This window comes from Phymastichus coffea, unplaced genomic scaffold, assembly GCF_024137745.1.
Source record: "Phymastichus coffea isolate CEN01 unplaced genomic scaffold, Cenicafe_Pcof_1.1 PCOF00030, whole genome shotgun sequence".
Taxonomy (NCBI): Eukaryota; Metazoa; Arthropoda; class Insecta; order Hymenoptera; family Eulophidae; genus Phymastichus; species Phymastichus coffea.
Window position 1 is genome coordinate 2,008,624 of NW_026706841.1, and position 22,186 is coordinate 2,030,809.

The 22,186-nt window shown below is 43.9% G+C and overlaps 1 protein-coding gene across 4 annotated transcripts in view; it reads left to right on the forward strand.

The window, feature by feature from the left end:
- LOC131663040 (BTB/POZ domain-containing protein 17) overlaps positions 1-22,186 on the forward strand; it is a 355,591-nt gene that overhangs the window by 310,320 nt on the left and 23,085 nt on the right. The window lies entirely within an intron of this gene.

Consider the following 22,186-nt stretch of genomic DNA (forward strand, 5'->3'; position numbering starts at 1 on the left):
TTGAGTTATAATTTATGTTTGTTTAACAGATTTTATAATCATTTTCATTAAGTTAGTTCAATAAATTGAGTGTAAACTGTTATTTATATTAATTTTTAACCTTGGATCGAAAAAAAATAATGTTGAAAGCTTTAAAGAAGTTTACGGTATTTGAAGTTTCTTGTAAGTATATTATTTCTAGTATTCTTTGTATTATTTATATTGTAGGTTTGTAGAAAAGTACTTTGTCATTAATTAAATTTTTCTTGCCAGGACATCGTTCTTTAAAAATAATAAGAATGAACCCAAAAAATATTTTACGTCTATTATATCAATGTTATGTCTAGACGAGGAGATGTTATGGCTAGACGTAATAAGGTTTAAAATACTGTTGCGTTGGTAAAAGTTGGATCTTAGTCAGGAGTTAAGCGGAGATTGGTTAAAGGGGTAGCGCCTTTATTATATATAGTGTGTTTAGGTAGATAACTTAGTTTCTTACCTTGTTAGGACTGGGCTTCAGAAGAGATTTTACGAAACAGTCTCAGGTGTTTGCACTTGATTAAAATTTATTGTTGAAAGACAATTTTTTAATGCTTAGCAGAGTATAATGCCGGTTCTGAGTAGCCGGGTAGCGAATAATACAATAACTAAATTACTGAGTTACTACTCTTTTATTGAGTGAGTGAGAATCTGTATAAGTACTATTATGAGTATTAGCTAGAGTATGAGCTTGAGTATATATGCTATCGCGGATCCTGATCCAGCCTTTTTATACCATAGGCTGATATGACCCTTCCCTTGTTTTTGCCAAATTAATATGCGGTGAGTAATATTCGCAGAAATATTATGGAGAACGTGTTTAGCCTAATCTATCTCTCTAGATAGATTTACAAATGTTCCCCGGAAGGTTGATACGACAAGAAGTTAAATTACCGATACCCGATTAGTTACCATAATCCGTCATGTATGTTCTCGTGACACTTAATTACTTATCATGGTTCGTCACGTACGTTTTCTTAGTCTCGACGTGACATCAAAGATTTGATGGTCCTGAATATAATATAGATAGTATTATTACAGTTGATGAAAACAAATTTGTAAATAATTTAGAAAATTTAATAAAAGAAACTATTGACACAGATCTATTTGTAGAAAGTTACAATACTTTAACGTTTTTAAACGAAAATGAAGTTCCTGAGCCTTTAGTGATTAAGAAGAGTTTGAAGATGATTATATTGATGTAAAATTTGGCAAAAACTCTAGAAAAATATGCATAGGTTGAGAATACAAAACAAATGCAGTTAATTTTTGGCATAGTAACAAAAACAGACCTGTTAATTTTAATAGGGTAAATTTAAATTAGTGGAACGTGTCCAATAATTGTACAGATGGGAAAAACAGATTAGCAAAGGAGCCCTGCTATAAAAGTTCCATTGAAAACCATTGAAGAATTTCTGAATGGTTTTCAATCTTCGATCTGAACACTCCAAATGACCATTGAATATGATTCCTCATCCAACAAGAAATGTCAAGATATTAAATACTATTGGTTCCAATAATATAGATTACTATTGATTCCTAATCGAGATTAATCATTATCAATAGAAAAATATACTATTAAAGTAATGGTTTTCAATAGGATTCAATGAAATTTCTCATGTATGTTACCCAATCGATTTCAATGGTAAAATTCGTGGTCAAATCGAAGATTTGAAACCATTCGAATGCGATAATCAATTTGATTGAATTGATATCAATGGTTTGTTATTGCAACATTCAAGTCTCGTATCGTTGAATAATTTTCAATAGTTTTGAATATGAAAGTCCTAACATTTCAATAATATGCAATAGAAAATATCAATCTAATTGAATGGGTATTAATGGTCTTTTATCGCATGATCAACTTTTTTTCTGACGTTGAATAATTTTGAATAGTTTTTAATGTGAAGATCACATCAATCCAATATTATGCAATAACAGAAATTAATCTCATTGAATAGGTATGAATAGTTTGTTATTGCTTAATCAAGGATTTTTGTGGCGTTGAATAATTATCAATAGTTTTGAATGTGAAAATTGCAACAACTCAATAATATCCAATAGAAAATATCAATCTTACTGAATGGGTATCAATAGTTTGTTATTGCATAATCAAGGATTTTTGTGAAAATTCTCGAACATGACGACGATTCATACATTGTTGTACAAACGTACAACGTATTTCCAGAATATCCATTTGAAGGAGTGACTCATATCCGAAAAATTCAAAGCGAAAACGAGATTGATCTCATCAAACCCATTGGTGAAATAGATTGCAAAATAATTTTGGTAGACGTTAGAAATGCTAGATATTTATGCAAAATGCCCAATTCATTTGAAATCCAATAATAATGTTCATGTCAATTTTTGTAATTTGTTGATGTACATAAAAAACCATTTATTTACAATTGAAAAAAAATCGAATACCCATTAAAAATTATATTCGAATATGTTTTTACTTAAAAACTATTAAAATAGATAAAAGTCTATTCAATCAAATCATATACGGAGTTTTTTCATTCATGACCTATATAAAATTATAATATCCAAAGCATAAGATACGATTCTTCAATTATAGTATCGAACAACTATTCAAATTTATAAAAAATCATTCAATTATGGAAATTTTTTCTTTCATCATCTAATGAAAAATTATAGAATAAAATTATATTTGATAAGTTTGTAGAATGAAGGATTATTCAAAACTATACAAACAACTTCTCAATAGAATACGATTGAGTTTTACTTGCATTTACCAATCATTAGATTTCATTAAAAAATATTCAATTGAAAATATTTGAAATTTTTTTGTTTGCCTTTCATAAGAAATTATAGAATACTATACCTCATTGAATGCGATTGGGTTATTTTTATATTGACCAATCATTAAGATTAAAAAAAAAACTATTAAATGAAATATTGCTAAAGTTACAGTATTGCTTTTGCTCATATTGGCATATATGGAAAACCATTCTATAAAATATTATTGACCAACCGTGTAATTGGATAAAAATTAATATCCATATAATATGATTCAATAAAATATGATTGGACAATTATTGTATCGAAAAATTATTAAAATTCATAGAAAGATATACAATAAAATATCACTGATTAATTATTTTATTGAACTGTGATTGATATTCATTCAATGCAATTGGATAGATTATCATTGAAACCATTCCTATACAAAGTATTATTCAGAAAGATTGAATTCTATTAAATTTAATGGTAAGTTTTACTATTAGTTATGCTTACCATGAAGTATTATTGAAAATCATTCAGTTTCAATCGTCATCGGAACATTGAACCATTCAGTTCATTGATTACCATTGAATATGAATGATCCCGAATAGGAATGAATGGAACTTTTTTAGCAGGGAGGACGTAGGCTCGAAAAACTGCTTGAAATTTTAAAACAAATATTGGAAAACATTCTAAATGCAATTGAAAAATCAGTATGTATTCATGATTTAGATATTAAAAGGTGGGCCATCGAAGCAAAAGACAATGTGCTATTGTCTAAAAAACTGTTTAAAGCTTCTCCAAAATATATACATAACTTCAAAATGAAGCATGGTATTGTATCCAGAAAAATCAATAAATTTGTAATGCAAGCACAACTATCAACTTATTCAACAAGCAAATAATTTTGTTACTAAAGTTAGGTCGGAAATTGTAAAATTTAGTAATCAAAATACTTACGAGGTGTGTTCAAAAAGTAAGGTGACTTTTGAAATTTCACGGGCAACGTACTTTCGATTATCGATTTTTTTATTTTGTTATATTGGTACACTATTCCCGAACATCTGTACCAAGTTTCAAGTGTATAGCTTTTTTTGTTTGGTAGTGAGAGGCGTAAAGGTTATAAATGTTTTGCGTGCTCGGCGATTTCTTGCTATCGAAAAATATGGATCAAAGGATTTGCATCAAATTTTGTGTAAAAAATAAAATCAAGTGCTCCGAAACACTTGAAATATTGACGGTGGCATACGGTGAAACTATTCTGAGTAAAAAAAATGTTTACAAGTGGTACAAACTCTTCCAAGATGGCCGGGAAGATGCCAATGACGAGCCTCGCTCTGGACGCCCATGCACGTCAACAACTGATGAAAACGTTCAAGCAGTGAAGAAAATTGTTCTGAAAAATCGTCGAATCACTATCAGAGAAGTTGCTGAGGATGTTGGTATATCGCTTGGCTCGTGCCATGAAATTTTTTCTAACGTTTTGGGCATGAGACGTGTGTCAGCGAAGTTTGTTTCGAATTTGCTAAATTTTGACCAAAAGAACCGTCGCATGAGCATCGCTCAAGAACTGTTGAATGACGTCAACGACGACCCAGATTTACTCAAAGGGATCATAACTGGTGATGAATTATGGGTATATGGTTATGATATCGAAACCAAAGTCCAATCGTCCCAATGGAAGAGCCCAGATGAGCCAAGACCGAAAAAAGCACGCCAACTTCAATCAAATGTCAAAGTTTTGCTCACTGTTTTCTTCGATTACCATGGCGTGGTGCATCAGGAGTTCTTACCATATGGACGTACGGTCAATAAACAGTATTATCTTGAAGTTATGCGCCGTTTGCGAGAAGCAATACGAAGAAAACGCCCAGAATTGTGGAAAAACAATTCATGGCTTTTGCATCACGATAATGCCCCTGCTCACTCATCTTTGCTTGTGAGAGATTTTTTGGCCAAAAACAACACCACAATCATGCCTCAGCCACCATATTCACCGGATTTGGTCCCATGTGACTTTTTCTTGTTCCCAAAACTAAAGAGACCTATGAAAGGACGGAGATTTGCAACGATTGAAGAGATAAAGACTGCATCGCTGGAAGAGCTCAAGGCTATACCGAAAAGTGCTTATGAGAAGTGCTTTGAGGATTGGAAAAACCGTTGGCAGAAGTGTATTGTATCTTAGGGAGATTACTTTGAAGGGGACAACATAAATATTGATAAATAAATAAATATTTTTTCTTAAAAATACAAAGTCACCTTACTTTTTGAACACACCTCGTATAATACCGATCAGTCTGGTTTTAGTTTAGAATGTCATAAAGGACGAACTTTAATATTTAAAGGAACTATGAAAGTTGAATGCTTGACACAATCTATCAATTCTTTAACGCACACTTATACCATCCAGCCTATTATCTCTGCTAATGGAGAACTAAAGGCTTCATTCCCAAATAACACAAAAATGTTTTTAAAACGTTCTGAAAAAATTTAATAAGCTTTAATAAAATTTAATAAGCTTTCAGGTTAACTGGAATTGCCGAACGTTTGAAATATAAAGGTACCTTCAATGAGTTTGTAGATCATCGTTTCACGGAAAGATTTTTTTCCTTTTTGCCCTTTGCCACTATACATTTGCTGTATGGTAAGTGGCATAATGCTATTTAAAGCGATTCTTACCGAAAGCTTCCAATCTGTGGAGACAATTTTTTCTGCTAAAAATTTTCTCTGAAAAAAAAAAGTATTTTATAAACATTATATTTAATACAATATCTCGACTCACAGCCACTTACGAACAACTAAGTGAATCTTCTTACGATTTTTACACTGAAATTTTTGCCTTCTTCCTCTTTCAATCTCTCATCAAATTTCTGGAACGATTGGAGATCTTGCAATTTAGTGAAGAACTCTTCCAGATAGTTCTTCACCTCTGACCACTTTTCATCTGAAGATTGGCTATTTGATGACGATTGGCTATACGCTGAAGCACCTATTTCGTTCTTACACAGTTTCAGAACGATTTGAGTTGTGCACGCTGGAAATAATACAAATGTTTAAGGGAATTGGAAAAAAAATATTTCTCGCACAGTACATATATATATATATATATATATATATATATATATATATTGTAACGGGGTTAATACCGTTTATTTAATTTAATGCACACGATCGTATCGAAGAGCGCGCGTGTTTACCTATACGTTCAAACACGAAAACCGGAGAGCAGGAGGGAACGGGTATCAGTCAACCAACTATCTACTATTGAAATAAATACGATGAAATTCTAATCATTATCACATGCGAGATCGTTTATTTCCTCTAAACTGTACACTGTATTCGGCCGGCGTGTTTATGTTTACAAGACGCGCGCGCGACAATAACATGCGGAGTCGGATCGCTCGCCGCTCTTTGTTTGCCGAGATAATACATGCACGTTTTCTAGTGAGTACGAGAGATTAGTTATCTAACAATTCTATCGCGATCGCGAAATTAAGCTGGCCAGCTTACCTTATTAACAGTTGTACGGCAACACGAGAGAATGTAGCTCACAATTGAGTTTCGGCAAAGTCTATTGCTTTTTTTTTGTTTGCGACGAGAAAACTTGCGTTCACGGTTTCGCCCTCGATGGCGAAACTTCTCACTCGCACACTCTTGCACGCACTCGTAGTGTTCAGTATCAGGTACGGCTCCTGCTGTCTTGGATCAGCTCGTCTCGGCACTCGGGAAAGCTCGGGAACTATCAACTATCCCACCTTGCACAGCTTAGCGACCGGGTGCTAATCTTCGACTCCTCTCAGGCGATATCGATGGCTGATCCTCGACTACCTCATTTTCATACGCGGGCGTTCCGTCCCGTCGCGTGCCGAATTCCCTCGTCACACACATTTTCCCCAACCGGTAGGTGCTGCCCTCGTGGGCAGCCGCATGGTTGGGCCGTTAGCGCTAATAAGATGTTTACCATCACAATATATATATATATATATATATATATATATATATATAGAGAGAGAGAGAGAGAGAGAGAGAATGAAAGAGAAAAAGAGTACTATTTTAGAATTTATATTTTACATACAACTATATAACATACTATCAAGTTTATCCATTTTTTTTTCAAATTGCTGTAGCATTCTGGTTACAAGTTGAATTAGAGAATCTAAAATATATAAAACAAATTATTTACAAGTCAACATGCTGCGAGCTTCCGCCGCAAACCATCCATAACGTGTTAATAATATATATTTCCAAATGTGTCTGGTTGCACGAGAGCATGAATTGTCGCTATTTTAGAATTATGTAATAAAAATAATGAAACTTACCAGTTTCAGTGGACCTCATCATGTTCTTCGAGGCAACAGATCCTTCATTGCAACTTGAAACCTCACAACCGTTATTTTCTTCATGCAACACCGATTCATCTTTGTTGCTTGAATAAGCTCGATCTTCGGGTGAACCTTTATCAGCAATTGTAGTTACTAAATTAAAAGTAAAAGAAAAGATATGAAATTGTATTTATAATTTTTGAAATTTTTACAAATTATTTATTTTGTCTAGTAGGTAAATTAATGAGGCCATAGATCAGAGGGGTATCGGCTCACTGAGTTGAGATGTACTCCCTTAGCTGATGCCTTTGCATCTTCAGCTCAGCACTGTCAACTCCCCTCACCTCCCCCGTACTAAGATACCCGTGCATTGTCGACTCACCCCCCCCCCCCCCCCTTATTGAATAATACCGGTGCGTTCTCTGCACTCCCCCCTCCCCTACTAAGTTAATGTGCTGTGATGCCGTACGTTCTTCCCTCTCCCCCTCCCCTACTGTAATATGATGCCTGTGCGTTCTACACACTTCTCCTTCCCCCTCTCCTACTATGCTATGGTGCTGGTGCGTTCTATGCACTCCCCCTCCCCTGCTGTGCTGATGTGCTCTGACGTCCGTGCGTTCTACGCACTTCCCCCTCCCCCTACTGATCTGGTGTACTCTCGATGTCCGTGCGTTCTGTGTTACGCGTTTTGATTTTGATTGTGTGTGTGTGTATGTGTGTGTTAGATTTTTAGATATTATTTATTTTAGATATTATTTAGAGATTAATTTAGATTATAATAATATATATTTATTATAATTAGAGTATAATGAATTTATTTTTTTTATTATATACACTAATTATAATAAATAATATATATATTATTATAATAAATTTAATAAATATACTAATTATAATAAATATTATACATATATATTTATTATAATTAGTATAAGGCGAATTATTTTTTGCTGTTCAAAGTATGTGTATGAGTGCGTGTGTGTGTATTTGTGTGTGTGATCGCTGAAATAAAAAGAGATATTATTAATAATAATCATTTATTATATAAAAAATACAAAAATATAAAAAAAAGTATATATATAAATTTATAAAAAAAATAAGATTTCAAACAAAAAAACTGATGCTTAGTTGTCGTCGTCGTCGTCGTCTAAATCATCAGGGAAAAATTTTGCTATTTTATAGCGCGGGGCGCCGTCGACTGTGTAGTCCATGACGAACAATCGCTTTTTCCCCGTGATGACAAGAGCCCACATGAGCGCCGTTCTGGATGATCCTGCAGGGCTACGATTATTTAAGGAAGTTGGCGACGGCGATCGGGATAACTGGCGCACAGCGGGGGAATTTTCGGGAGTGGGCGACCGTAATGCGAATAACCGGCGCACCATGTGTCTGACCGGTCCAGTCCGATCGACGTGCCGCCTGCTCCCGCGCTGTAGTGGTGATTCCACACACTGCGGCTGCTGACTGCAGCAACCAGCGGCGCGGTACGCGCAATCCCATCCCTCGCATACTGGCATGGTGTCATCGTCGTCGATCTGCAACAAAAAAATAAAAACTTAGAATAAACTACCCCGATTAGAAAAAAAGAAAAAAAATTCATACCTGTTCTTGTCGGTGGTAGGACGTCTCTTGTTGCTCTGGTGAAACCAAATTCACCAAGAGGTGATGTGGCGTCGTGATATCGATCACGAGTGCTACTCTAGGCGTCACCAGGTCGACGTATGTCACGCGTCGTGATGCTGGTGGTGGATCCGAGATAATGATCTGACAAACCATCTTCACATCGTCGTCATCGTAATCAGACCTGTAAAAAAAGATTATTTATGAAAAAAAATTAATTCATATATCTATATATAACAATAATTAAAAATTAACAAATATTAAACTTACACATTCACCGTCGAAGACGATCGGGAGCATGGAGACGGTGTACTAGTGTATTAGTGTAAAGTGCGAAAGAAAAAAAAGTGATACAAGCATTCTATAATGAGCTCCAACAAGATTGACTATAGGTAATTATTTGTTTTATTGTTTATAGAACATGCTTTATATTATTTTCAATATTTTTATTTTGTGCAGATTTGAGCAAGCGAGGCTGGATAGCTTCACTTCTCAATGGACATGCGCACATGTATAACCAGCTGATCTTGCTCCGGCCGGCTTTTATTATACGGGGTAGATCGGTCGTGTGCGCTATTTTGAATGTGGTCTGGAAGTCTGTCGTTGGGAAGAAGATTACGACCCGGTGACGGAACATCAGCGCTGGGATGGCGGCTACCTTTTCATTCGTAACAGAAGTTGCGGCAATATGCCGATCGGACCGAGCTCCATACCAGTACGTCCTCGAAAAAGTAGAGATGTTTGTTGACGATATAAGCTCGAGTATCGGGCAGCAACAACGTGTGAAGAGCCAGCGCAACGACTACCCACCTACTGTTAACCCACCTTCGAGTACAGACGAGCCTGCGTTATCTTCGATAGAGAGCCTTGTTACAAAGCTTTTTTCCGATTTACATTTGATTGAGAAATGTGCTTCGAAAACCATATCAAATGCAACTGTTGGTATGGTATCTGTTTGCGAAGAATTTGTACGCGGTTATAAGAAAAGTATTGACAAACAGAATGAAAAAATGAATAAAATTCGCGAAAGGATTGAACAGTCGCAACGAGATATAGTCAATATTTTGCTTCAACTTGAAATTACCAGATGTAAGATATGCATGGATGCTACGATTGCTGCTGTTTTTACTTTGTGGACATATCGCTGTATGCATGGAATGTGCATCAAGAATTCACAATTGTCCAATATGCCGTCAAACTATTACCAAACGTGTTCATGCTTATTTTGCGTAAATTTGTTCTTTTCTTTTTTATAAAGTGCCTATTATTTTTTTAAATGTTTGTGTACTTTTTTTCTCTTTTAATTTACTATTTTATATTTTAATGTTAAATTTTATTTTGATACAAAAAAAAATCTGTTCAATTTAATTGAAAATTTTGGAAATAAGATTTTTTTTGTTTCTTATATATACATTGCAACGATTGCCAAAAATCGTTTGACTCGCGTAGGTTACGAAGCGGCTGAGCGTAGCAGCCGCGATCGGTTTGAGAGAGAGAGGGCGCGTAGGGGCAATGACCGGGAGGGGAAGGTTTGTTAGTCAGTATGACTGTGACCTTCAGTCAAGCCGATTCGAATAAGCCGCTAAAATAGCACGGATCGCGTAGATATCGTAAGAAGCGACCTGCCAACCGAGTTACCAGCAGCGGCCGACGGAGCGCTGTTAAGCTAGTACGTCAGCGGCCCCAAGCGGAGAGTTAGGGAACCCAACTCCGATTGGTAAGGGAACTCTGCGCAGGCGCACTCCCGGACAAGGTGAGTTAACGTGCTCACAGCACGTAGCTAACACGGCGTCGTTTGACCGAACTGATAGATACGTTTGATGGGTTAAAGGTTAAACGGCAGCCTGTTACATGGCGCCCAACAAGTTTTAGGACTCACACAGGGGGAGTCGATTTGCAAGAAAAGAGAGAGCGACGCACGGGAGAGAGAGACGTTTGCGCGCGTGCGTATTAAGGTGCGAGCGGGTAAAAGAACACGTGGCTCGTTCGGCACGTACTCTGCAGTAAGAAAAAGACGCCTCTCCGACCCAATAACACCTGCTTTTGTAAGCCGAGAGCACACTAACCCCAGGGGTCGAAGAGATGTCCGGAGTCGCTCCAACGTAAATAAAAGAGGTGACAAATTGTTTTTTATCGAGTGGTGATCCACACCTTAGAGCATTTAGGTGGGGGTTAGTCACTGAGCAACAATATCTGCAGAGCACGCAATTCGGGTGTGTGTAGGGTTAGTTTTACTAACCCGGTGGAGCTAGCAAACAGTTAGTCTCCACCTATAGGCAGGTAGTTGCGAGTGGAAGTTCTTATTTCCTTAGGGTACGCGGCACCTGCACACACCCACGAGCCTCGTGGATTGTTGCCTTGTAATTGAAGGCGTATTAGGGTAGTGGCTGATACGAATTGCAACACCCCGCCCGCGCCTTGGGCGATAGGAGGCGGTGGTGGTCGAGTAGGCAAATTAACCTCAACCGTCACCTGCGCCCCAGCGGTATGGAGGATACCGCCGATGCGATAACCCGATGGGCATCGGAACTGCCTTCGACACAGCTTGATAGATACCTGACGCAACTGGAGTTGCGTACAGACGGCCCCAAGCTGATGCAGGCAGTTCGGCTGGCGTATTGGTTATTAGGCGAGTATATCGACCTGGATTTCCAAGGAGCAGCGTTGGATAGAGAGGCGGCGCAACGGAGACGAAGAAGCCGAGAGAGGTGGCTCGAGATCAGGCGACAAGAACTAGAGGCAGCTGATGCCGAAGATCTCGTCGCCCACCCGCTCATGCTGCTAGATAGAGACGAAGCAGTAGAGGCGAACTTGACGCGGACTCTCGCCGTCTTCGACAACCTTGAGAAAGACAGTCGGAGCGAAATGGGGGAGCGAGAGCCCGTTGAGGAAGGGAGGACCGGCGTGGCCAATGGGCCCTCGGAAGGGGTCAGTGGTGAGCATAAGGGTTCCACCGGATCGCCAGATAGGCGAAGAGCTCGGCGTTTCGGCAACGAGGAGCTACAACCTCAAGAAGACGAGGAGGAACGGTGCGTGACCGAGCGATTGAAAGAAGAAATCGAGCGCAACCGTGTCGGGATCGATCGCATATTAGAGATGCTGGAAAGGCACGATCAAGTATGCGCGCGGTGGAGCGACCAGGTGACCGCCCTGCAGGTGGAAGTCCAGCAGTTGAAGAGCAGGGACCCCACCAATCGACAAACTACCATACCGGAGCGGCCCAGGAGAACCGTGGATTTCCAGTCCACGTATACGTGCCACTACGATCCGAGGGTACCAGGAAGTACCCCGGAACCCCAGCGACCGACCCCTGGCGAACCTCGAGAGGCTCCTCAAAGGCAGGCGCCTTTACGGACGGAGCCTTTACTTTAAGGATCCGCCTGGTATGATACCAATGCGGCGTCGGGATACTACGCGACTCGGGATGCGGGTAGGATAGTCCGAAGATGGAAGCTGCGATACTCAGGTACGGCTTCAGAGTGCGTGGACACCTTCTTGTCAAGACTGGAGGATCTACGCGCGGGCTCCGGGCTAACCGACGGCGAAATCTTACGCTCTGTATCAGAACTCCTCGAAGGTGTTGCGAGTACATGGTACGAACTTAATAAGTTTAAATGGAGGAGTTACGCCGACTTCGTAGCTGGCGCTCGACGTTGGTTCGGGTCGAGTGAATTACAGCAACAAAGATTGCTGCAAGAGGCCCAAGCCCGGTACCAGGAGAAAGGAGAGTTGGTAAGAGAGTATGCCTGCCACCTCCTCTTCATGCTAGCCCAACTACGCCCGCCATTACCAGAGCAGCGACAATTAGATTTGTTATATGCAAATCTCCTGCCCGCCATTCGAATGCAGCTGCGGAGGAATGCATTCTCCAATGTGGACGAATTTCACGCCCGGGCGACTGAGATCGAGACCGCTTTGCGGGACGACGAGCGCCCGAGGACCAGGCTGGAGCCTACGTCCACGTTGTACCCCGAGCACATGGGTGTGTCAGCGAAGGCACCACCGCCCCGGGCAGGACCCCGAACGGCGGCCATGTCTAACAAACCTCGGGGTAGGGAGCAGCTGCAACCCGAGTCACCGGCGAAAAGTCAGGCCAGGAAACCCGAGGACCGGTCTTCAATTTCCGCGACGCAGGCGACAGACCGTTTCGAAGACTTGTCGTCACAGGTAGCGGCCCTGCGACGCAAAATAGACCGGTACTTCAAGGAAAGGAAGGTTAACTCTCCCAAGCGGCCAAGGGGTCGGCCGCAAGAAAGGGGGAGGAATAAAACCCCCCCTGGGTCTCCTGGCCAGCGACGAGAGGGTCAGAGGAGGAAAATAGATTTCTCCCAACCGATCAAGTGCTCGTCTTGCGGCAAGCTGGGCTTCACTAGGAGGTATTGCCCGGATTGCAACAAGGTAAACGGGCAGGGAAACGAAGGATGGAGGTCCCCTCCGCGTCCCCAATAGAGGTGACCACTCGTCGCGGGTCGCTAGAACGTGGCAGAGGCCCGTCAGCGACCCCAGGGTTCAGGCAGGTCTCGGAAGGGACATTGGATCCTACGAGACCCGGCAGTACGGTGGCGTTAGAAGCGACAACGACCGAGCAGATGCCTGATCTGGGGAACAGGGCATTTTGTATCCTCGAAGGATATGGAGGTCGAATTCAAGTGGTGGAGCACGGATACGAATGGGTCGGAGAGGAGACCGTCGGACCCAAAAGCTCCAGGAGACCACCCGACGCTCCTGAGGATACGCTTGTGACCCAGAAGCCCACGGGTGAGAGCACGTCGATGCGAGTAGCGGCTACCCTTGGCAAGAAGAGCCGTGAAAGCCTCCGTTCCACAGAGGAGAGAGGGACGGAGAAAGCTCCCCGTAGGTATAATCCCGAGGATGAGACCAGATGGTGGCTCCAGTTGGACATAGGTGCCTACAAGTTGAGGGCACTATATGATACCGGGGCCTCATCGACGGTAATGGGTCAATTCGGGCTGAGGTTGGCATCGGACATGGGGCTGGGCCTGGATGTGACGCGTGCGGGAGAAGCAAAGCTCGCCGACGGTCGCCCATGCCCCATCTTGGGTCATGTGATTTTCCCCTTCACGATAGGGGGAATCACGAAGTATGTAAGAGTCGCCATAACGCCACTGCTGTCTGATAACTGCTATGTGGACGCGAATTTCGTGAGGGAATTCAGCGCCAACCTGAACCCTGACACGGACCAGCTGTACTTGGCAAAAGCCAAAGTGGCGGTACCGTTGGAAGTGGCAAGCGTCACTGGTACGTCGTGCCTCGCACCCGTAGGCCTGGTAGAAGCCACGGAAGCACAGCGCCAAGAAGTGGCTAGCCTCGTCGACGGATTAATTCCAGACGCAGGCGAGAGTTTAGGCTGTGCTGTGGGGGTCGAGCATGAGATACACATCGGAGACGCTCGACCCTGTAAACAGAAATACTATCCGGTCTCCGACAGGGTGCGAGACGAGATGCACGCGCAGGTCAAGGCCATGCTGGACAACGACGTCATTGAGCCAGCAACCAGTGGGTGGTCAAGTCCAGTGGTAATGGTGAAGAAGGCAGATGGCAAATATCGGTTCTGCGTAAATTACCAGAAGGTAAACGCGGTAACCAAGCCGGACGCCTATCCATTGTCCTTCATGAGCGACATCCTGCGAAGGATCAGGGATGCTAAGTTCATCTCGACACTGGACCTGAGTAGCGCGTACCATCAGATTCCTCTTAAAAAGGAGTCGCGCCCCATTACGGCGTTCACAGTCCCCGGCCTGGGGCATTTTCAATTCAAGAGAATGCCTTTCGGATTGTCCTACGCAGGCGCGACCTTCCAGAGGTTGATGGACAAAGTGATTGGCCCGGACTTAGATCCTTTCGCTTTTGCTTACCTCGACGACGTGATCATTATCTCGCCGTCCTTTGCGGAGCATAAGCGACACCTGGGATTGGTTTTATAACGAATTCTGGGTGCGGGCCTCACTGTAAATAAGACCAAGAGCCACTTCTGTAAATCGGAAGTCAAGTATCTAGGGGTCCTTGTGAACCGTGAGGGGGTAAGGCCAGATCCGGAGAAGATCAAGCCTATCATGGAGTACCCAGCACCACGGACCATCAAGCAGGTGAAGCGATTTATGGGGATGATGTCGGCGCTTCATACCCGACTTCGCGACAATCGCTGAGCCGATAAACCGCCTGACGAAGAAGAGCATCCCGTTTGCTTGGCAGCAGGAACAGGAGCAGGCATTTGAAAGGTTACGAGACGCAATGGTCTCGGTACCAATCTTGCAGTCGCCAGACCCCAGCGCACAGTTTGTATTACAAACGGATGCGAGCGATAGCGGGATAGGCGCGGTATTGACGCAAGAAATCGATGGACAGGAGCGCGTCATTGAGTACGCTAGTCGCTCCCTAAACAGCGTGGAGAGGAATTATACAGTCTCCGAACGAGAGTGCATGGCTGTAGTGTGGGCTATCGGGAAGTTCCGGCCTTATGTTGAGGGGCACCACTTCAAAGTCATCACCGATCATAGTTGCCTTAGGTGGCTCCACAGTATGAGGAATCCTACAGGAAGGCTAGCGCGTTGGGCATTAGCACTACAAGGACACGTTTTAGATATAGAGTATCGAAAGGGAGACCTCAACGTGGTGCCAGATGCTTTGTCTAGGGTCTATGAGGAGGGGGTGGTAGAAGTGGGTGCCATGACTCATCAGCCGGAAACTGCCGATGCCTGGTATCTACAAAAATACCGAGAAGTATGCCAGGATCCACATTCTCAGCCTACCTGGAAGGTAGTTGGAGGGAGACTGTATCACTACAATCCGATTGAGGAGGGCGAAGGGTCCATCGACAACGAAGAAGCCTGGAAGCTAGTAGTTTCTGCTGAGAAAAGGCATCAAGTGCTCGAGGAGGTACATGATGCGCCAGCAGCGGGACATCAGGGGAGAGAACGGACGTTCTCCCGGGCGAGGCACCTGTATTTCTGGCCAAAAATGTATGAACAGGTCAGAGAATACGTTAGGAGTTGCCCGGTTTGCCAACAGTGCAAGGCGGAATAGAGGCCGCCTTGCGGACTGATGGGTCGACGAGAGGTCTCGCGACCCTGGCAGGTGGTGGCCAGTGATATTACTGGCCCATTCCCAAAGAGCTCAAGAGGGTTTGAATACATCTTGGTTTTCTTAGACCTGTTTACTCGGTGGGTTGAGTGTGTACCCGTACGCAAGGCCAACGGAAGGACTATCGTGCGAGAATTGCATGAGAGGGTGGTAACCGGTTTGGCGCGCCCGAGATATTTCTTTCGGACAATGGGACCGAATATAAAAATCAGGAGGTCGATGCCTACTTGCAGAGGAACGGCATCCGGCGCGCCCTTACCCCAGTTTACCACCCACAGGCATACCCTACAGAGCGAGTGAACAAAACCCTCAAGGCCATGCTCATGTCGTACATGGAGCGGGACCATAAGAGCTGGGATGAGCACCTGCCAGAGTTCAACTTCGCGTTGAACTCGGCAACTCATAGCGCGACAGGCTATAGCCCGGCTATGCTCGTTTTCGGTCGACAGCCCAATCCCCCCTCGACCTTTAGGAGAGCCCAGGATCAGTTGGCCCGAGAAGCGTCGGAGGGCCAAGAACTGACCGAATGGGGTGAGCACATGCGCCAGTTGCCTAACTTATGGGAACGCGCTGGCTCTAAGTCCAGAGAGGCGGCGAACCGTCAGGCGGTCTATTATAACAGGAGGAGACATCAGGCCGACTTTAGGGTTGGGGACTGGGTGTGGAAGCGGAACCGTATCTTGTCTTCCGCAGCTCAGGGCGTATCGGCGAAGTTGGCGCCGAAGTATGCTGGCCCGTATGTTATCGAGGAGGTATGTGGGACTAATACCTACCGCCTCGGTAACCAGCAGGAAGAGTTGCCCGAGCTGGTCCACGCCAAGGATCTCAAGCCCTATTTCGGCCCATTCTCGGAACAGGACGACGAGGAATCGGAAGGCGGGGACTCAACACCGTTGGAGGAAGAGGAGGGCGCGGGCGACCCGCCCGCGAAGGTAGAGGATCCCAGCGGGGAGCCGATATGCGAGCGCACCGCGATTGCAGCCCCCGCGAACGAGTGTGATGAGTCCGTAGCGGCTTCAAAGACGCCGATCGAGGCGCCGGCTAAGCGAGGCCGTGGTAGACCGCGCAAGAACCCTGCGAGAGAACCCCTGGCACCAGGTGGCGATGACCTGAATGGCAATGCGGCAAGGGGAAGAGGCAGGCCCCGCAGAACCACCCAGCACGTGCGGAAGGTAGTCCTGCCAGTTACCCCCGCAAGTGGGCCATATTCGCGAGGGAAGCCCTGGGGACGTCCTCGTAAAGTGTAGCGTCAAGCGTGACGCAACGATGGTTAGGTTAAGGGCTGAACCTGAGATATCCCTTGACCACCCTCTTCTCTTTTGCAGAGGAAGCTGGTGATCAGCGAAGAGGCGTTCGAGGTGGCCACTCGGATGCTTCTGGATCTCAGGCTGGGCCCGGACGCCGATCGGCCGATCGGCGAGGCCCGAAGATTTGTCCGGGCCCAGGTCGAGGTGGCTGCCCGGGCGGAACGCTCTCGCCAGCGGGTGGACAACTTCCTCCGGGAAGGATTAAGGCCGCAACCAAGAAAGGCGGAAACCCGGGAAGTGTCCACCCAGACCGACGGTCCGTCCGAAGAGGGCCGTCGGTCTACGTCCACGACGGACCAGGGGGTGCCGACCCCAGTGCCGAGCAAGCCAGAGGTGGCTGACTGCTCGACTCAGTGCCCCAGGCCAAAGGAGGCCTGTGGGCCGGGGCAGTGGATCTGCAATCACCCCCGGATCCCCCAGCAGCAAGGGCTCGAAAATTCCTGGAGGCACATGAGACTGGGCCTCCAGGAAGTGGAGAACGCATGGGAGTTCATCGGGGAACTCCAACGCCAGGTGCATGCGCACCTGGAGAAGTTCCTCGACTTCCGAGGAGCCCGAGAGATGCTGGGGGAGTGGGCTCCGGTAGTCCGGCGGCAGAGGGCCTATGGCGAGGCCCTGCTGCGCGTTGACCGGGGGCAGGAGTCCCCAGAGGCCGCGGGCCCGCCGGCGGTGTTACCACCAACGGCTCCAGCGAGTAGGACCGCGGCCAAGACTCCGGCCAAGCCCCCGACACAGACTCAGGTCAAGAGAGTCTCGGGGGCTCCCGGTGCCGGGCAGGAGTTTACGGTTCGCGTGGACGGGTCGGTGGTTTCCGACCCTACCGTGGTGGTGCGCACCCATGGGGGACGCACCTCCGCCACGGTGGGCGGCGTGACTTTCACCGCCGCCCCGGGAACCCCGGCCCCGCAGCCCCTTCCGCCAGCGGGCAACCAGGGCCAAGGGTCGGTGCCTGGCCCCAGCAGACAGCAGCGGAAGGGCTGCTACATTTGTAGCCATCCGGGAATCACCACAACGCCGAAGTGCCCGAACAAGGCGGAGCACTGGCGCTATCCGAGACACAAGGCGCCAGGAGGCTCCGGCAAATGAAGGAGGAGAGTGGTGGCCCGGATGGGGCGAATAAAGAGTTATATTTATAAGGATGGAGTGTGTTGATTTCCCCCCCTTCCCTCTCCTGTCCTTAGGGTCGCGAGTCGGCGAAATAGTTCGGCCCGGTAGTCCGAAACTAGGAGGGAGCTGCAACGATTACCGAAAATCGTTCGACTCGCGTAGGTTACGAAGCGGCTGAGCGTAGCAGCCGCGATCGGTTTGAGAGAGAGAGGGCGCGTAGGGGCAATGACCGGGAGGGGAGAGTTCGACAATCAGTATGACTGTGTCACTCAGTCCGGCTAGGTCGTAGCTATTGTTTTTTGTACTGCCAACGCATTGGATAACTGTGAGTGAGATCAGGAAGCAAGGGTACATTGTTAGAGAGTGCTGCAGTGGGTTTACACATTGCGAGGCGTGTGCAGAGACGACAAGTGACGATAGACAGTGCGGTGGAACGAGTTCGCGCACTGTTCAACGTGCGTGGCTCCGACGCCTGCAATCCCAGTAGCGAGTGGAGTGCTGAGTGCGAACACTGTTCTACGTGCGCGACCTCGGCAGCTACGAGAGAAGCGACTTGCCAACTGAGTTTCCAGCAGCGGCCGACGGAGCGCTGCTAAGCAAGCGCGACAGCGCCGCCAAGTGGCGAGTTCGAGAACCCAACTCCGCTTGGCGAGGGAACTCTGCGCAGGCGCACTCCCGGACAAGGTAGGTTTACGTTCTTACGGCACGTAGATAACAAGGCGTCGTTTGACCGAACTAACGAATAGGTTTAATAGGTTGAAGGTTAAACGGCAGCCTGTTACAATATTTAATGACTATAATAACTTAAAATTCGAGATCTGCGCATCAAAATTGACTAGAAAATGCTTTTGTTCATAAGAAAAAAACTTTGCAATTGTCGATTTTGCATTGTAAAAAATAATTTTCCCACGCTCGTGACGTCACGCTCCTTATATGGTCTTGTTTTCGCCGAATTACCCTAACACATTTACATATATATGAGTAGAGCGCCTTCGCTCAAGTACCGCTTTTCTTCAGTTTGCTCGTGCACGACGGATTGCTATTTTGCAGTGTGAGAAAAGACAAATCAGACTGGACCGTTACAAACTCTTGAGATCATTGGAAGTTATTAAACTTCGATCAGGTTGCTTTGCTACCAGTAACTCCTTCAAACCTTGTGTTTTTGGATACTTGAAATCATCGACGTCTACGTTATTTTTGTCAAAAATCACCGTAGATTGGCCAAGCATGTATGATCCATTTTGTTCTCTACGTACTCCATAAATCAAGTCAAAATTAATAAACAAAATTCGAATCACTTTTATCCAATGCATTCGTGTACTTGTCGCCAGCTAAAAGCTCATCCTCGCTCGGATCGTTGGATAAACTGTTATAAAACTGTGTAGTATTGTGCGTGACAGTAGCATCGCTATCTCCGCCACTAGACTAAGCGGTTTCATACTTGTCGACATTATCAGCCAAATTGATTTCTTATTTTAATTTTTTTTTGTTTAGAAATTTTGGCATTTTAACTGTAACGGGAGTTTCGGGGGAAAGATTATTTTTTCCTTCTCACTTATTAAATTTTTGATTGGATCCACTTCGCTTATTATGGCTTTAAGAGGATTAACTATTGGTTTGAATATCTTATTCAAGACTTCGTCGGTATACTCTCGGCTATGCTTCAATTCACTATATTTTTGTCTTATTGCGTCTTGCGCTTTTACGAGTTGAGAAAGCACATGTTTTTCCCGTTAATAATCAGACATGTTGACGCTTCAACGATCGTCGAAAGACTGTGTACTGCATTACTATCGTGATATATTTATAACAAAACAATCAAAGCCCTTTCGATATCTTCCACAGTTTATAGCTCTGTCTTTGTCGATCACTAAAAACCCATATTTATCATCCAACCAGCATTTTGCACAAAGTTCTTTAAATTGATTGTAAGTCATATCTGAATTCACATGATCGTCGTGTATATGTTTCATATTTGCTTCGTCTTGTCGAAAAATTGCCAATAAATTGACGTTATCTATCACGAGATGCTTAGGAATACGCGCGTACGTTTGCGAGAGATAGAAACAGTCGACGCTCCTATGTCTGCCCATACAAAAGAAAGCGCGTACATTGTCCTGTTTCTCACAGGCGATGTCATCGAATATCATAATTGCATTAGGCAATACATGCTAGGGATCGATCACGGATTCGTACTCCTTAAACGGAAAATATTCCACTCCATCTATCGGCTTTAACATCTCTTCCAATAATTTATACTTTGGCTGATCGAGCGATTTCGAGTACACGTAAACATTTTCGAATCTAACGCCATTGGGATGAGTGATAAACGCCAAAAGACTGTTGCTCTTACCACAGTTGGACGGACCACAAAAAATAACTCTGATGCTATTCGGCAGTAAATCTCCGTGACGCTTTAGTTACTTATCCTTCCGCACGATGACGTCAAAATTTTCGACGGGAAGTTTCACAGTTCGTTATTTGAAATGCATACTCACGAGACAGAGTTCGAATGATAACTGACCACATGGCTATATATACACCTGTTTTTATAGTTTCAAACGTTAGTCGTGTGTTGGACTTGATCGAGTGATGATCAAATGCAAACGTCAAAGAGCAAAGAAAGGACGAGGATTCGTCAATGATATCAATAAACTTCCATTTGAACTCCGTATTCCAGGCTATCAATATTATGGACCAGGAAATAAGTTACAGACTCGTTTAGCTCGCGGCGATCCAAGAATCAATTCTCTCGACGCAACTTGCAAGCAACACGATATGCTCTCTTAAGAAAAAATATACTATCTTCCTTTATGAAATTTTAGATTTTTTTAAATATATGGAAAAGTAAATATGTTATGCAATAACTGCCACGTGAAAAATGACTCAAATTTTTTTTTAAATTGGTAAAAACTAATTTAAAAAAATATTTTGTTCTATGGACAAAAATAAACACTTTTCTTCAGGTAAAACGTTCTATCTAATATTTGCTTGGCTATAACGTCCTATTTACTAATAATTGTTAGTAACATATTAACCTTTATAAAAATGCTTCTCAAATATTTATGTTTACTTCGTATTGTGAATGAAGGTGCAATGGAAATAAAGATAAGAACAAATCAAGATACATGTAAGATTTATTGTAGAAATGATACATTCCTTGCAACTTGCAAAGTTTAAAGTTAGTGAATAATCAATACGTGTACAGTCAAAAATATTTTTGTAAATGTAAGTAAGAACATAATAATACAATAATTTGCATTAATAATTTTAAGAAAAAATATTTTTAATCTTGTAACTATTTATTCACTATTCTAGGATGAATTCAAAGAAATTAATCACGCAAACTTTAAATGTTTAGCATTGAAAATAAATGTGTTGAAACAAAAAAAAAAGCAGAAAGAAAACTTTCTCAAATATGCTCAAAAAAAGTATCAAAATTAACGATGATAGTGAGTATCATACTTCAAATGCTCAATGTGTACTCGATTGCAGCAATTAAAAAATACTTTTCGGAAAGAAAAGTCTTTGTGATAGTGATGAATTCAATAGCAAAAAGCCATAAGATAGTATACAAGATGACGATGATAGTTACGATTCAAATGTGTAACGTTGCCGATGGATTTGACCTGCACCGTCTGTCTCTTATCTCTTCCTACCATCGGCAAGGACTCATGGCAGACCTATGGCGCATAGTTCACGTGCCTGATGCCAGCCTTTATGTTTTCAGCATTGCTATCGCAACAAGAAAGAAGAGGAGAGATAGAGAGAGGCAGCGGCATTGGTCGATAAGAGCGCGCAGTAACATGCGCTCTTGTAAGAGAGAAAGAGAGAGAGAGGGAAAGAGAGAGAAAAGAGAGAAAGAAAAGAACGCGATTATAGTGCAGGCAGGCGCGTGACACTGGCCGCGCTTGACGGTGCCGCGTGCCGCCGATTAGGCAAGTGAGTGGGGAGAGCGTGAGAAGC